Source organism: Symphalangus syndactylus, chromosome 12, assembly GCF_028878055.3.
Source record: "Symphalangus syndactylus isolate Jambi chromosome 12, NHGRI_mSymSyn1-v2.1_pri, whole genome shotgun sequence".
NCBI lineage: Eukaryota > Metazoa > Chordata > Mammalia > Primates > Hylobatidae > Symphalangus > Symphalangus syndactylus.
The window spans coordinates 62437834-62455760 of NC_072441.2; the positions used below are offsets into that span (position 1 = coordinate 62437834).

At 49.5% G+C, this 17927-nt stretch overlaps 1 pseudogene; it reads right to left on the minus strand.

The window, feature by feature from the left end:
- Nucleotides 1-8042: 8042 nt before the first annotated feature.
- On the minus strand, nucleotides 8043-8428 carry LOC134734840 (NADH dehydrogenase [ubiquinone] 1 alpha subcomplex subunit 5-like; annotated as a pseudogene).
- Nucleotides 8429-17927: the final 9499 nt, after the last annotated feature.

Sequence of the window (17927 nt, forward strand, 5' to 3'; positions counted from 1 at the left end):
GGGCCCTGGGCTTGGGGACATCCAAGGCCAGGCGGCTACTTGCTAATAATCAGGCTTCCCAGGTGCCCTGGAGCCCAGTGGGGCCGTGAGCTTCCTCCCACCTAGATGCTACTGTCTCGGGTGCATAAGAGGATCCCCACACTGGGGAAAGTGAACTCAGCACTGCCCAGTTTCCTACCAGCTGGGCCCACAATTCTAGGCAGAGCTGGGCCTCCTGGTCTAGCTGCCTCTGCCACCCTGAGGGCCAACGCTGCGCTGCCTACAGGCCTGCTGTTGCTGCTGTCCAGCAGGGCTGAGAGGTCAGGCACCCCACCCTCCCACAGCTGCAGGATTGGGGTGTGAGTGAGTGTGTGGAGAAAGGGTTTCTGGGTTCCGTTCCTGGCAAGGACTCTAAGACCTCCTGAGCCAACCTCTCGTCAGTGATTGTTCTGCTGCCCAGGGCTTCTGGGCTGGTGACTGGCTTCTCAGTGGCCCCGATTTTGTGTTCTTGTTGCTGACTCTTGGAAACCAAATCCACAGGCAACCAGCCTGTGCCTGCCAGACTCCAGGCTGTGACCCTTAGATACATGATTGCTTTTCAAATTTGGAACAACCAAAACATAAGCATACTCATCAACACTCTTGTACAGAGAAGGAAACTGAGTCAGGATTGGGTGTCTTTTTCCAGTCTGCCTGCCAACTTTCTCCACCTTGCTCTGCCCCCTAGGACTGTGGGAACTACGTCAATGGGTGCCCTTACCCTCTGTCTTGGTCGCTGGGGAGCGCTGATAGCTTATGGGAAGCAGAGAGGAGAGTGAGGTCAGGGCACTTAACCTCCTGCGGGGCAGCCGCAGCCTGGCTGCATCCCTCCATGAGGCCACAGCTGCTGCCAGGCAGCCCTATCTACTCAGCTCCAGAGCTCTGCAGGTCTGCTGACCTCCCCTGGGGTCATCAGGTCCAGCAGCAGGAAAGCCTGATGCTCTTGGTCCAGGTTCCTGCAATCCTTTTCCAAGACTTTTGACAATAGTCTCCTTATTGAATACTTCTCAAATCCCCCAGTTTGAGTATGTTGACGGCTTCCTCCTGGGACCCTGCATTAGCCATACCATCCAGCCAGTTGATCAACAAGGACTCCTGGGTCTGCCGAGTCACTACAGACTGCCGCTGGGCTATAGGAGGGGGCTCCCCTTTCTAATTCCTGTTCTTTTTTCTAGCTCTGCTCATACCCTCATCCATGTACCCGCTATTTCCCTGCTTTGCCTCCCGCCCCAACCTACAGTGCTTCCCCTGCCAGATGTCTGGGGATGTTTAGAAGATGAGAGTCACAGCCAAACAACTGCTGCTCCACTGCAGCCACCCTGATGCATCCGGGAAGTGGTGCTCACTGGGATCTGAGTTCTTAGGCATCATAGGGCAGTCATAGAGGCCCTGGACCCTTGAGACAGGTGTCCTGGAAGCCAGTGCACGGAAGCAGGGTGATTTCATATTGCTGGAAGAGTCCTCTTCTCTGGGGACCCTTCACCAGTAAAACCCACCCACTCACCTACTCACTCACTTGCAATTCAGAGAGGCTGGCTCACCACCAGGCCCACCCCAAGGGATCTGTGTATCACTTCCTGTGAGAGGCTGTCCCTGGCCCCTGGCGGAGGCTGGCTGCCCATCATATGCTCCCAGCACATCCCATCTCTCCTCATGTTGTAACCCTTATCACACTGACATGGCTTGTCTGTTGTCCATGTCCACCACTGTACCCGCCACAACCTGGAATCCCTCGCACCTGGCACAGTTCTGGGCACACAGAGAGGGCTCAACAAATGTTTGTTAAGTTAAAATGGAAAAAAAGGTATTTCAATCAATACTATGCAGGTTGCTCTTCCTGTATCTAGGTGGCCACTGAGAGAACAATGACCAGCTCTGCAGCTGCGGTCCTAAAGAGAACACCAGCCTGCCGAGTCTGGAGACTGGGCTCTGTCCCTGCTGTGCCTCATGCTAAGCGTGTGCCTCTGGTCCAAGTCTCTGAGCTTTAGGTTTCTCATCTGTAAGATGGAGATAGTACTTACCTTAGTTTTCTATTGCTTCATAATAAATTATCCAAACTTATGGGCTTAGAACAGCGCACATTTGTTAGGCTTAGCTGGGTCCACTGCAGGGCCGCAGTGAAGGTGTCAGCCAGGGCTGGGTTCTTCGTCTGGACGCTCAACTGGGGATGGATCCACTTCCAGGCTTATGAAGGTTGTTAGGAGAATTCATCTCCTTGCGGTTGTAGAACTAAAATCTTTGTGATAACTGTTGGTGGGGGGCTGCTCTCAGGTCCTAGAGGCTGCCTGTAATTCCTTACCACAAAGCCTCTCTGTATGCCCCTTCATATCATGGCACACACTTCTTCAAGTTCAGCAAGGAAGAAAATGTCTAGCACCAGTCTGCTAGTAAGCCCAGGTCTTTTTTTTTTTTTTTTTTTTTTTTAGATGGAGTTTTGCTCTTCGTTGCCCAGGCTGGAGTGCAGTGGCACGATCTCGGCTCACTGCAACCTCCGCCTCCCAGGTTCAAGTGATTCTCCTGTCTCAGCCTCCTGAGTAGCTGGGATTACAGGAACCCACCACCATGCCCAGCTAATTTTTGCATTTTTAGTAGAGATGGGGTTTCACCATGTTGGCCAGGCTGGTCTTGAACTCCTGACCCCAGGTGATCTGCCTGCCTTGGCCTCCCAAAGTGCTGGGATTATAGGTGTGAGCCACCGCACCTGGCCAAGCCCAGGTCTTTTATGGAATGCTTCATGAATTTGCATGTCACCCTTGCGAGCCCACGTCTTTTATAGTATAACATAATCATAGAAGTGACTTCCCATTCCCTTCGCCATATTTCCTTGGTTAGGAGCTACTCACAGGTCCTGCCCTATTTGAGGGCTGGGGGTCACAGAAAGGCATGGACATGGAGTCACTCTAGAACTCTAGGAGCTAGAGTCTGAATCCTACAATGCTAATCTCTATCTCATAGATTTCTGGAGAGAATTAAGTGAAAGAATGCCTGGCACTTAGTAAGAACTCAGGAAATGTCACAGAAGGCAGCAGAAGCAGCTGTCTTTACTTTGGCCCACTTTGAAATGTTGGCTCACAGCTTGTCCTCAGTCTGCACCTGCCCTGTTGCTTCCACCACGCTGCTGCGGTCACTTTTATCACGTGGCTGGATCTTGAAGGCAGTTGAATTTGCCAAGTGGTATTAACTGGAACAATCAACAGGTGTTATTATCATTTTAATTAAAAGTTCTTGGAAGATAAGAACCCATCTTACCAATGTTTTCAGCCTCTGGTGCTTAGCTTGTTGAGCTTAGGATGTAGGCTTTAGCTTGGTTGCTCTGTAAGTATTGAGCCATTGCACCCACTAGAATGATGCAATTGAGTTCAGAGCCACAGCCTCAGGGGACAAGTGATGGTTGGTGGGGAGAAGGGAGCAGGCATGGGTTGGATGGGCAAGTTAGGTGACAGCTGGGAGGAGCAGGAAGAGTCTTGGCAGGTCTCCGAGTCCAAATCCTGCCAGGGGAAGCGCCTCGGCCCTGCCGCCGTGCCCACCCACCCTCCCAACTCCTGGCTGCTCCAGACTTTCTTCCATTCTTTCTGTCCAGCTCCCCTCACACCCCTGCCCCCAGAGCAGAGTGGAGTGCAGTGGCGCGATCTCGGCTCACTGCAAGCTCCGCCTCCCGGGTTCACACCATTCTCCTGCCTCAGCCTCCCGAGTAGCTGGGACTACGGGCGCCTGCCACCACGCCCCGCTAATTTTTTGTATTTTTAGTAGAGACGGGGTTTCACCGTGTTAGCCAGGATGGTCTCGATCTCCTGACCTTGTGATCTGCCCGCCTTGGCCTCCCAAAGTGCTGGGATTACAGGCATGAGCCACTGTGCCCAGCCAGGCTCTGTCCCTTCTAATGTGGGAATAGAAGCCTGATTCTTTCAGAGACATAGAGCTTCTGGGCCGGGAAGGGCCTTAGGCTTGGGGTTAACAACTGTCTTTAGGATGCAGGTGAGTTGTGTCTATTGAGCACCTACTTGTGCCACTGGGCTCTGCACTTTACATACTTCATTTCCACCATTTTTCAGTCTTCAAGGTGGATAAACCAAAGCCCAGAGAGGGAAAGCGGTTTTCTCTGGTCACATAGCTGCTAGGCGGCAAAGTTAGGACCAGAGTTTCGGTGACCTGAGCCACTGGTCCAGGATTCCGTCTCTGTGACACTCCCTCCTGCCCAAGTCTGTGGGCCCCCTGGTGTTGGTAGTGGAGTGTGCCTGTCTTGGCCCTAGCCCGGTTCTTCATATAGGCTGCTCTGACTCCCACCCACAGTGTCTTCCTTCCCGCCACCCTTCCTTCCAGAACTTGGCTCCAGCCTCTTACCAACTCCGTCCCACATCCCTCACCCCCAGCCTGGCCCAGAACCAGCTGGGGCAGATGGTCCAGACCTTGAGTGTATTCTTTCCCGGCAGGGACAGAAGCAGTTTGAGGCTTACACATCTGGGCAGCTGTTGCCCAACTTTGATCTGCAGGAAATAAGCCAGAGGGATCCTTCCTGTCACTTCTGGGCCGGACCCCGGCCCTGAGAGTTGGAGTCTCCTCAGAGAGGCAGAGGCCTTCCTCATCTGTGGGAGGGGGTGGTGGCAGCAAGAAGCTAGGGTACTGAGTGGGTGGGGTCAGCTGGCCTGGGACTGGGGGCAGCCAGACTGGAAGCTCACCCTCCCTCCTCAGGTAGAAAAGTGGAGGACAGAAGCCCAGAGGCAGTAGCCCAGGGCCAGGCCTGGAAGAGCCTGTAAACATCTGAAACTGTCAGTTTCTTCCAGGGATGTTTTTGTTATCACATCTGATTTCCCTCAAGGAGTCAGTGGTAAAGCCCTTACAAAGCATGTCTTCAGGGTTAGGAAAGAAGCAGAGCTGGGTTCCTGTGTTCCTTTTGCACCCAGATGAGGTTTGGGGAGGGTGGAAGCAGGTGGCCAGGGCTGGGAGATGCTGGCTGTGCTCCTGCAGGGTGGAGCTGAGACTTCGTTAGCCTGGGAGTCAGCTGTTGCGAGGGCTCAGACGGGTTGGCATTCCCCCAAAGCCCAGCCTGGCTTCCAAGAAAACACTCTAAACATGGTTGGTAACGGCGGGGAAGAGCACCCTGCAGCCCGGCGCCACCTCCTTTCATAAATGGGAGCAGGTCTGGGCTCCTCAGGAGCAGAACCTAGCAAAGGAGGATGCACACAGCAGGCACGCACACACCTGTCACCCACCACAGGACATAGGTTGCAGACCCCTGACCTTCTTGGGCCTGTGCCTGTGCCAAGAAGATTGGGGGTCTGCAGCCTATGTTCTGTGGGGGATGATATGTGTGTGCATGGTCCTGAAGAATCATACACAGCCCACCCACCCACACACAGCCACCCACAGCCACATGCACCTGCAGGCATGCTTCATCACACTCAGCACCACACAACCACTAGAACACACATAACCACAGGTGATCATGCCTAACACACCATGACATACAATCACACAAAACCATAAGGCACCAGGTACAATCACATTCAGTCCTCCATCTGCGCTCAGTCACAGCTGGACATAGTTACACACAGGGATTCTGAGTCACATGCAGTCACACACACACTTATACCACTCTACACAACCACAATCACATTCAACCACACCTATCGGCGCATAACACATATCACAGGCAATCACACATGACCAGTACAGTGGCAGGCAAGCATGGGCCGTCACAGGCCATGGATGGTGCTTTGACACAGCAGGGGGTCAGGGCCTGGGGAGACCTTGTTCTCTGAATGGGGGTTGGTGAGGGCCTGGCTGTGACTAAGGGACAGAGGCATCCATCAGCCATTAGACAGTCCACTTCCTGGTCACCCCTTCAGAGCGGTGGAAGTTATTCCCCCCTCCTCCCACCCAGCAGAGCATTCCTGGGTCCTGATGCAGTCTCCTTGGCCTCCTACCTCCCTCTCCCCTGGCCTTGGCTGGGCCGCTGGCAGGAAGCTTGGACCAGCCAGGACTATGGTGAGTCAGCAGGGAAGGGCTCAGGGAATGCCAGGCAGGTGAGTGACCCACAGGGCCTGCAATTGATGGGGCTTCTGAGAGTGGGAGGGCTGCCATTCATCATCGGGGGCTGCCCACTGGAGATCACCCACCTAGGGGATAGAGGGTTATGGGCATGGGACCAGGTGACGATGGTAATTTCTCAGCCAACCCTATATCCAAAGCCTCTGCTCTTGGAAAACTCCCTGTACGGCTGTCAGGGTCTATGCCCTCCTACAGGCTGAGCTCTGGCCTGGGCCTCTGCTCCCACATGGTCCCCAGCTAGGCTCAGCCTGGAACAGCCCTGCATCCCCAGCACTACACCCTGCCCTCTACTGTCACTGACTCACTCATTCATTTAGCACTTTGCGGAGCACCTACCACACCAAGATGCATGACAGTGCCTTCAAGTAAGGAAGATCGCCCAAAAGATGATTCCAGAACAATATGGACGTGTAGCGACAGAGATATACACATGTTATTGTGGAAGCTGCTGGGATTGACTGCTTTGTGAGCCCTGGATGGCCAGTCCTTGCTATGGGGGCTGGGATGGCTGCTGACAATGGCGACCTTCCACAGGCAACCCAGCCAGAAGGGGCTGAGCCCCTCCCAGGGAAGGCACCAGCGGGCCTGACAGTTAATTATAGAGCACCCCCCCTTTTTTTAAGAAAGTAACTCAATCCACTTTAATATTTAGCTAGCATTTATGTTACAGGTCTATGAGGGAAGAAATATACTGGAAAAAAGAAGAAATACATTTTTTTCTCATTCTGAAAGATTTCGTTTCTCCACAAGATAGCAAAATATACAAATACATGCAAATGTGTGCATGCGCACGTGCACACAACCCACAAAAGTACTATCTATGAAGGAAAGAGATACCAAGTTCAATTTAAACAGGTATTTAGAAATGATAGGGAGGTTGGAAGAAAAGGTGAGAACACGTGAGAAGTAATTTTACTTTTGTTTAACCTTAAGCGTGCCAACTTTTTTCCTTGAACAGCGTTTGTCTTGTTTCCATACCCACCTATGCTCATATCAGAAACTTAATGAAAACTACTTAGTGGTTCTACTTTGAATTTATAGCCACATGACTAAGATGTTTTGAATATAAGCCTATCCATATGCCAGATACACTTCGAGAACTCTTAATGTCTCTTCTTTTATGAGAATTCTACCCCTATTCTGATGTAGCTGGGTTGATGAAGAAAATTAAAGGCCAAGGGCCAGAAAGCCAACTTCCTTAAAGGCAACCAAAGGAAAATTTTTCCAACTACCTCTGTGCAAGAAATATTTCTTTCAAGTACTAAATCAATTTCTTCAACTGTACAATGAATTCTAATTTGATGGTTTCCAAACATAATAGAGTAACAACAAAATATGATAAAATTAGGACTATATGAAAACAGAATAAATGGAACAATAATTCAAATAAAAACTAAAATAAAATGACATTTACTATGGATTTTTGTAATCAGTATCTCATAATATATTTAAATTTTCCTTTTATACGTAAGATCACAGCCAACCAGGTTAACTGTAACTTCCAATTTTATCACTAGCCACTTGTGCTATTTTATCACATTTGAAAATATCCACTCTTACTAATTTACTTCAAATAGTGACTTACAAATTTGTTTAGACAATAATAATTAAGGGCCCTTTCTTTGTCAGGATAATAAAAAATTAAATGATATATTGAAGATACTACTAAAGAAACCGCTTTGTTGATTTTGGCTTCTGCATTGATGATCTGTAGGAATTTTTCTAATTAATTTTCAAATCTTCCCACAAGCTTTATGTTCAAAGAAATATCATCTTTGAAATAATTTGTGGGAATAATTTACAAATCAAAAATTGATTCACAAGATTGTGTTGCTGTAACCACCAATTTTAACATCTAAATATTTTCCGTATTGGTTTTCTTGATTGTAAAATGTCAATAATATGGATGTACTTTTAATATACCAGAACACTTAATTACACCAGTTTTCCATCAACCCGCCAAAGTCATTTAATGATTATATTGGCCATTTCCACTGATTGGCAGGAGGCTCTTCTGTTAAGAGGTCCCATGGTTTCCACTGCATAATTTTTTTCACCAGACTTCGTTCATTTTTAGCCTGAAGACTCACCTCTTCGATTTGGCCACTTTGAAGTCAGTCTTCTTATTTTTTAACATCTGGTTCTGCTTTAACCATTTAACCATTTTAACCAGCTTCTCATTTGTAATCTGTTCTGTATACTTTCTGTATGTTGCATTTTTAGGGTTTTGCTCAAGAACATCAAGAACCTTTGCATGCAATATTCTCAGCCTCTCCAGTGGACTGTTGCAGACATCCAGTGCCACAAGGCCAGGGTTCTTCTTCACAAGCCACCTTGACAGCACCAATGAGCCCACACCCATTTTCTTTTATCTAACAGAGCCGGATGATTACTTTTTCAGATCTGAAGAATGAAATTTTAAATGCCATGTTTGAAGGAAGTCTTTCTAAAATGATGAATTCCTGCCAGGCACGGTGGCTCACACCTGTAATCCCAGCACTTTGGGAGGCTGAGGCAGGTGGATCACCAGGTCAGGAGTTCAAGACCAGCCTGGCCAATATGGTGAAACCCTGTCTCTACTAAAAATACAAAAATTAGCCATGTGTGGTGGCGAGCGCTTGTAGTCCCAGCTACTCAGGAGGCTGAGGCAAGAGAATCGCTTGAAGCTGGGAGGCAGAGGTTGCAGTGAGCTGCACTCCAGCCTGGGCAACAGAGCATGACTCTGTCTCAAAAAAAAAAAAAAAAAAGATAAATTCCTTCCTCTTGCGGCACAGCAGATTCCCCACAGCATTCTTTTTCTTGTCTCAGAGCCATTAGTCCCAACTTCCGTTATGACTAGACCAGGATGCAGTGATGCTTTCTTGGGCTCAGAGTAGGGGCACAAAAAATACTTGAGGAACGGCCAGGCACGGTAGCTGATGCCCGTAATGCCATTTGGGAGGCCGAGGCAGGTGGATCACCTGAGGTCAGGGATTCAATACCAGCCTGGCCAATGTGGCAAAACTCCGTCTGTACTAAAAATACAAAAATTAGCTGGGCATGGGGGTTTGCGCCTGTAATCCCAGCTACTTGGGAGGCTGAGGCAGGAGAATTGCTTAAACCTGGGAGGCAGAGGTTGCAGTGAGCCAAAATCATGCCATTGAACCCCAGCCTGGACAACAAGAGTGAAACTCCGTTTAAAAAAAAAACAAAAAACTTGCAGAACACACACTAATGAGTCCACCCAGTTAGGCTGGAAGATTGGAATGCAGACAGTAAAGAAGAGAACGCTCCCTGGTATCGGGTCCGTGGGGTGCGGCGGCCGCTACTAGGGTCTGTCTCTCTTGTTCCCTGGACTCTTCCTAAGAGAAGAGCGACCTTTTCTGCCTCCCTTTTTCTTTGCTGCAGAGGCTCAGCCTGTTTCCCCTCTTCTAGGCCCTGCATCCATCCTTCTAACATCGTCTGAGGAGTATGTCCCACTCTCACTGGGTCCTCCTTTCCTGGCTGTCCCTGGACTTGAAGAGAAGCACCAGCCTTCCTTCTAGTTCCTTCTCATCACTCACTGGAAACAAGATGTTAACAAAAATCAGAACCACAGGAAAGTTGCAGAGGCTCTGGAATCTTAAAAGTCCCTACATCTGGCTGGGCGCCGTGGCTCACACCTGTAATCCTAGCACTTTGGGAGGCCGAGGCGGTGGATCATCTGAGGTCAGGAGTTCCAGACCAGCCTGGCCAATATGGTGAAACCCCATCTCTACTAAAAATACAAAAATTACCCAGATGTGGTGGCGGGCGCCTGTAATCCCAGCTACTCAGGATGCTGAGGCAGGAGAATCACTTGAACCTGGGGGAGCGGAGGTTGCAGTGGACTCCAGCCTGGGTGAAAGAGTGAGATTTTGTCTCAAAAAAAAAAAAAAAAAAGTCCCTACATCCTAAGCGGCTGTCTGTTACAAAAAAAAAACAAAAAACAAAAAGCAAAAAACAGCTAAGTCATCCCTGCCTCACATCTATAATATAATAAAATAAATTCCAGAGAGATAAAATGTTTCAATATGAAAAGAAACCACAGAAGACATGAAAGAAAACAGGAGTGACTATTTTTTTTTTTTATTTTAGAGTGGGAAAGACCTTTCTAAGAAGAAACTCAGAAAAGTCTAACACATTTAACTACAAAAAATTTGTAACGTTCTGGACAACAAAAGCTCTATATACAAAGTCAAAGCACAAAGAACAAGCTGGGGAAAATACTTGCAACAGATAAAACAAAGGGTTTGTATCTCTAAGCTACAAAGAGCTTTTCCACATCAACAAGAAAAAGATAAACAACCCAACAGAAAAATGAAAAAAAAAGCCAGGAGCAAGTAATCCATAGAAAAAGTATTATAATTAGCTACTATATGTATGAAAAGATGTTCACCTTCCCCCATAGTTTAAAAAAATCAAATCTATCAGGATGGCAAACATTAAAAAGATGAAATATATATATATATTTTTTTGTTTGTTTGTTTTCTTTTTCTTCTTCTCCTTCTTTTTGAGACAGAGTCTCCTTCTATCACCCAGGCTGGAGTGCAGTGACACAATCTCGGCTCACTGCAACCTCTGCCTCCCAGGTTCAAGTTATCCTCCTGGCTCAACCTCCCGAGTAGCTGAGATTACAGGCATGTGCCACCACACCCGGCTACTTTTTGTATATTTTGTAGAGACAGGGTTTCATCATATTGGCCAGGCTGGTCAAGAACTCCTGACCTCAAGTGATCTGCCCACCTCAGCCTCCCAAAAACTGTTGGGATTACAGGCGTGAGCCACTGTGTTCAGCTAAAAGATGAACAATATTTAGTATTGACAAGATGTGGGTTAATGGGCATTTTCACAGGCTGTATAGTTGAAAAATTGGTAGAAACATTTTTGGAGGGCAATCTTGTAATATCTGTTAAAGTATGAAATATGCAAGCCCTTTGACTCAGTAATTCCATTGCTAGGAATTTATTATAGAATAAGGATAAACACCACACATCAGGGTGTTCATGGTGCATTTTGGGGGAGTCAGTGTGAATTTGTTCCTCCATAGGGTAGTGTTTTGTCTTAATCCCCTTGGGATTCTACAGGCATCTGGGGTGTGGAGTTTATACAGTCCAGTAAACTCACTTATTTCTCTCTAAGCCCGTACACCCTTAAAAGCTCTCATAGGCCAGGCACAGTGGCTCATGCCTGTAATCCCAGCACTTTGGGAGGCCGAGGCGGGCGGATCACCTGAGGTCAGGAGTTTGAGACCAGCCTGACCAACATGGAGAAACCCCATCTCTACTAAAAATACAACATTAGCCAGGCATGGTGGCACATGCCTGTAATCCCAGCTACTCAGGAGGCTGAGGTAGGAGAATTGCTTCACTCCGGAAGGTGGAGGTTGTGATGAGCTGAGATCCTGCCATTGCACTCCAGCCTGGGCAACAAGAGCAAAACTTCGTCTAAAAAAAAAAAAAAAGCAACAAAACTCATAAATCCCCACTTCCTCTCCTCTAACAGCTCACTTTTTGTTGGAAAATAAATCCCTCTGACTTTGGGAAAGCCATCTGTACCTCAGCTCCAGAGGGGAGCATGTGACCTAGGCTAACTCTGTCGGAATATTTTATCCTCCCACCACATCTATTGGTTCGGTGGCGGGCACGTGGCCTAAGCTGTTCCCAGTGTAATGCGGTTCTGTTGGAAGTATTAGGACAGAGATCTTCTTTTCCTATAGATGTCATAGATAGGTATGTGATCTGAACTGCTCTAGTTCTTTTACTGCAAGGATAAAAACGAGCTTGAGGATGAAGCTAATCTACGGAGCAAGCCTGAGCCAAGTGAATTACAGATAAATGAACTAAAGCCTGATGATGTTATAAACCTCCAGATCAAATCACACCTGAATCCCACTGAGCCTCTGGGCTTTTCTGATGCTGGAGGCAATACATTCTCTCAGTTTGAGAAGAGATGTTTGTGTGCTTGCAGTGGAAGCCTCTCCGCAAAGACAGAGTCCCTCCTCCTTGCAGACCATCTGGTTCTTTGTCTCAGTAAGGCTCTGCCTCAGAGAACAACACCTTGTTAGTTCTTCTTGGGAGCGAGGGAAGCCCTGACTTCCTTCATCCTAGGCTCGATTGCTTTGAGGTACTGTTGAGGTGGTATATGGAGGTGAGAGAAAAATGCCTCCTTGTCTGTGTGAGCCTCCTGTAACAATGTGAACTAGTCAGATATTAGCCTCTCCCTAAATTATCTCACTACATTAGTCTCAGCTACAAAACTAGGAACAATTCAAATGCCCATCAGCAGGGTAACTTAATCGTCATTCAATCACATGGCTGGGAGTGGGGGGATCCTCTGCAGCCTTTAAAAAGATAGAAGAAATGCTCTATGTACTGCCATGAAAGGCACCCAGAATAAACCATTTATTGAAAAAACCAGGTTGAAAAACAGAATGTATAGTATATAATGCCATTTTTGGATTTTCAAACTGTAAGTCTATGGTTCTATCTGAATAGAAAAAGGTCTAGAAGGAAGGTTGCTTGCACAACAAATTTTATAATGATCTCTGGGTGCTAGAATTCCACAGGCTTTGCATTTTCTATTTTTTCCACTCCTTTATTGAATTTGTATAGTGTAATAAAAAGATTTTTTTAAAGAAAATTTTTACGGTGCTGGCTTCTGGTCTGTAGCTCCCTATTTCCCTCTGTGACAGTAACTGGAGGCCTCGAGGGAGCTGCCACAGCCTGAGTGTGTAGTTAAACACCCCTGCCGCTCCAGGAAACTCCAGCCTTGCTTGGCCTGTTTGCGGGTCTGTAAGAGACAACTCTAGGGTGGGTAGGGCCTCAGGGGCAGGGCCGTGTGCCCAGTCATCCTGAGCCTGGTGTACCACCTGGTGCCAGGTGGTGAAGAGTGACTGGGCCAGGATGCCAGGGGGTGGAGTGGTGAGCTGCTGGTCTGCTTTGTTAGAGGAAGATGTCGGCGTGGGTAGTAGGCTGAATCATAATCCCCAAAGACTTTGGATCCTAATCCCTTGGTATCAGTAAATGTTACTTTATATGGAAAAAAAGGTCATAGCAGATGTGATTAAGGATCTTGAGATGGGCAGATAGTTTTGGACTATCCTAGTAGGGCCTAAATGCAATCACAGATACCCTTAAGAGACAGGCAGAGGGAGATTTGTCACAACAGAAGAGGAGAAGGCCATGTGACCACAGAGGCAGAGACTGGAGTGATGTGGCCACAAGCCAGGGAATGCTGGCAGCCACCAGAAGCTGGAAGAGGCCAGGCACAGATTCTCCCATGACACCTCCAGAGGGCATGCAGCCTGACTGAAACTGGATTTTGGCCCAGTGATACTGATTTTGAACTTCTCTGCCCTCTGGAACTATGAGGGAATCCATTTCTGTTGTTTTAAGCCACCAAATTCATGATGATCTGTGACAGCAGACACAGGAACCTGACATAGCTGTCGAAAGTGAGGCTGGCCTGCAGCTGTTCAGCGTGCTCTTTCCTGCGGGCCTGCCTTCCTCACTCCAAGCTGCCCAGGCTGAAAAGAAAATGAGGCTGCTTCCTCTAGACACCCTTGAGAGGGGCTTATCTAATGAGTTCTGGCACTTGTGAGGAGGGGTATGGGGGTGTGGAGCCTACTCTTGCTCTCCACTAGCCCGGCTGGTGGTGAGGGGTTGCCCAGCAACCACAGAGGCTGGCAGGGCTCCCCACTGTGCCCTGGTTTCTCCTCAGAGCAGTTCTTGCCCTGAGTATTGTTAGAGTGCAGAGGCTATTAAAAAAAACGAAAACACCAACCCTCAAAATAACTTCCCAGGTTCTAAAAATGGAATTCTTCCCAGTAGTAATATTTCTCACTCCTGCAATAGTAAAATTTCTCACTTCCTCGTGCTCTGTAGGCTTGTGTCTGGCCCAAGAGGGAACTGCTATTAATGGCAATTTCTGCCTGATGTAATCCCCTTGGGGAGCCACCTGCCTGTGGAGGGTGACACTCCTCTACCCAACAGGCCTTGGCACCCTCCTCTACAGAAGCTCCCCCAGCGTGTTAGGTTTTTGTCTGCTTTGATTGATATCCACAGTCTGTCTTGGTTTAGAAAACAATAACAACAATGAGAATCAACCAATTACTTATGTAGCTCTTATAATGTGTCAGGTATTGTCCCAAGCACGGAATGTTTATTAACCCATACACTGCTCATGACTATCCTATGGGGAAGCTATTAGTATTGTCCTCATTGTACAGATGAGAAAACAAAGGCACGGGGAGGTTAAGAACATGTCCAAGGGCACATAGATAGCTACCAAGTGGCTGAGCTGGGGTTTGAACCCAGCCTGAAGGGCCCTGGGATCAGAGCTCTTACCTCCCGCGTTGTATTGGCTGGCTGGAGGAAGGATGGGGAAGCCTTTCTCTGTGCAAAGCGAGCTGTCCTGGGCAGCTGATTTGGGCTTGCCCCCGGCGGGCCCTTGAGCTCTTTCGAGGTCAGGGCTGTGATTGTCTGGAGAGGTCTCCCAGCAGCATGCGCTCTACCTTAGCGCCTTCCATATTCTCTTCCTGCTGGGGTCATTGCAAAGCCTGTGACTATGAGCAGGGTGGGGAATTATCCTTCAGATTTCGGGCACAGACCTCAGATGGGTGTTCTGGAGGAACCAATGTAAAGTCCTCAGGCCTGGGTGTGGGGTAAAGCTGGTTCCATCCCGCTCACATTTACTGGGAAGTGTGTGGATAAATAGCCCACAAGAGCCGAGGATGGTCCTGGGTGCTGAGACTAGAAGGGGAGCAGCCTCCTTTCCTCTCCTCATGGGAGGGACCTGTGGGAGAGGGGCAGGAGGAGGACGAGTGGCCTCCCCCAGGGCCCTGGGGTGAAATGAACAGGTGCCCATTCTGTCTGTGCCTGCTCAGGGATGGCCTGACATCTTAGATGAACAGAGCCTAGAAGTTGGAGTGAAGAGACCTGGCTTCTAGTCCTCTTTCTCCCAGGTTTGAGGTGAGGTATCACTCTCTCTGTGTCCCAGACTTCCCCTCTGTAAACCAAGGGATTGGATGCGCTTTGATACAAAAAATCCCTCTCTAAAACCCATAACTGATCTGCAAATCCAAGTTGGTTTGCTGCGTTTCCTCTGTGAGACAGCAAGCCACAAGCAGCCAGATCCAACGCTCACTTTCTGCAACTCCTGTCATTTTGTCACTGTGCTTGCCTCTCTTCCCTCACTAGCGAAATAGGGATTAAAACACTCATCTCAGAGTTGTGAGCCTTAAAGGAACATCGCATGGAAAGGCCCTTCTTGGAAGGGCAGAGCCCTGCCCTATGGGACCCATCAGAGAGGGGCCCCTGCTCACCTGGACTCAGATGGGGCTGGCAGTGTGGATGCTGGGATCTCCCGGAGGTAAAAGGAAACCAGGTGAAGAGATTGCAGACTGGCAGCTCTCACCTGGACAGGCAGGCACATTTTTTGGTCCAGCAAAAATAGCACACTAGAAAAAAAAATTCTGAGTGTCTTCCTGGGGAGAGGATAAGTTCCACTCTCTAGTTCACCCACAGAGCCCACCCCTCCCTGTTGTCTTACATAGTGCTGGGTATGGCAGGCCCATGAGCTCATTGAGTCCTGCCTTCAGAGAACCTGGACCAGGGGGTTTGGATGTTCCAGGGGGCAGGACTGATGCTCCTCCCATCCTCAGCCCCACCCAGGTCTTGGCAGAGCCCAAGTGGGTGTGTTGTGGGGGAGTCTTGAACTGGTCTGGGCCTCATCGCTCCGCCCTCACCCCCAGCGCCAGAGATGAGAGCTCCAAGTTCAGCCAGCTGGTTCTGCTGCCTCCTTGCCGCTGATCTGGGGTCCCAGAACTCCTCTTTTCCCAGAGGGGCTCAGGGCAGAGGGAGGCAGTGTCCCTGCTGGGCCTGTAGAGGAAGCTGAGGGCTGGGTGTACCCTGGCCAGCAGCCCAGGAAGCCTGAGCATGTAATGAAAAGATTGCATCTCCTCTACTCTGCTGTTGGGGTCAAGCACTTCCAGTGTTGTCCTTGCCCTGTGACCTCTGTCTGGGCACTGACTCCCCTGCTGCCTGGCTCTGTTCTGTCCCTTTAGGCAGGCTCAGCAGCCCCATCTCAGCTGGTTCAGGGCACAGAGAAGACAGAGACCCTTTTCTCCTCTTCAGGTCTCCTGACAGCCACCCCAAAGGGTGACAGACGTGCCTCCCATTCACATGCCTCTTTGCTGTTGGCAAAGCAAAGTCACATCCATCCTGGAAGGGACACCCCAGCTCTACAGAGGCCACCCAGCTGTGAGGGGATGAGCTGCACCTCTGATGTAAATCTACTGAGTGTTCAACCTTGTGCCGGCCCCCTAGTCCGTCCTGACTCCCTGTGCTGTGAGGCCCATTTGTGGGAGGCAGAGTGGAGTGTGGACGAGGTGCCTAGGAAGAGCTGCTCCCTGAGCCCCACACAATGGCTCTGACGAATCCAAATAGTCATGGAACACTGTAGCCTTTGCAAGTAAGACCATGGAATATCAAGCTGCCCCACAGTCACCAGCCTCACTAGTAGAAGGAAGTAAAGCAGGCAAGTGCTCTCAGCAGAGAAAGGGACCAACTTCTGGGGATACAAATGAGAGGAGGATAGGGCCAGGCAGGAGGGGAAAGTCAAGGGTAAGAGCCTGGGCGGCTGGGCAGTGGGGAGAGCTTCCAAAGGGACAAGCCAGTGGCCCGGGCCACATGGCCCTGTCTCCCCTCTTCCCTGTGGCTCTGTGGCTGATCAGGAGCTGGGAGCAGGCACATGCTTTCTGGGCCTGGTGGCCTGGGCAGAGAGGCTAAGTGTGACTGTGGGGACCTCTTCTGCCCACGAATCCACTGATTCCTGCCACAGCCCCAGGAGGCGGGTGGGCCCATCTTGTTGTACAGCCTGGATGGCTGCAGCCTGGAGATGAAAAGGGACCTGCCCAGAGTCTCCCAGGCTGGGGCCGTTTTCCCCAGTCCTGGTAGCAGCAGCTGCCGTTTGTTGAGCACTTCTCTGTGCCAGGCTCTGTGCTGAGCACTTTATAGGCACCACCGTTAGCCCACTTCGCCTACAAGGAGACCAGGCCTCAGAAAGAAGGTCTCACCCAGAGCCAGTGTCAGGAGTTGAGTCAGGGTAGTTTGACTTCATAGTCTCCGTTCTTAGCATAACTGCCCCACTCATTCCCTCCTACCTTCTCCTTTACCCCCACTAGACATTTTGGGTGGTCTTTTCTACTTCTTGGCCCCAGAGGTCATTGGGCTGCTTTTCTCACTGTCAATCCCTAGGGCTCCTCCCAGAGCCACAGTGCTTGGGGAGCTAGGGATTTCCCTCTTTGCCTTCTGCCTGGGCCTCCTCCTTGCCTTTGAAAGAGGAATAGGGGGAGGAGTAGGCGAGGCTTTGGGGAAAGTCTTGGGGATAGGCACAGGAGAGGTCTTCACCCCAGGCTGGAATCTCCAGGTAGCTTAGTGTCCTCAGCTTGGCGTCCCCAGCCAGGGCAGGGATGGGTAGGGAGAGTGGCATTGGTCAGGGGTACAGCTAATGAGAGTGGTCAGACACGTCCTGATTTTTTTCTTTTCTGGAGGATTTGAATTCTCAGGACATTTAGGTCCTGCGGCCACTCAACCTTGAAGGCTTCATGATGTCCCTTAGCCTTATCCCTGCCAACTCATACTAGGGCCACCAATAGTAGGCTGGTGGTCTGTGGGCATTCTGTGGCCTGTAACTGTGCTGGGCTGCAGGGTTCCTGCCCAGCTAAGGGTAGTCCCTGCCCTTTGAGGGAATGGTAGGAAACATCTTACTTTGCTGGAAGGTCAGGGAAAACCTAGAGAGCAGATTCTTTAAGGATGTAGGAGCCAGACCAGGAATGAAGGGCAAGGTATCCCCAGCTGTGG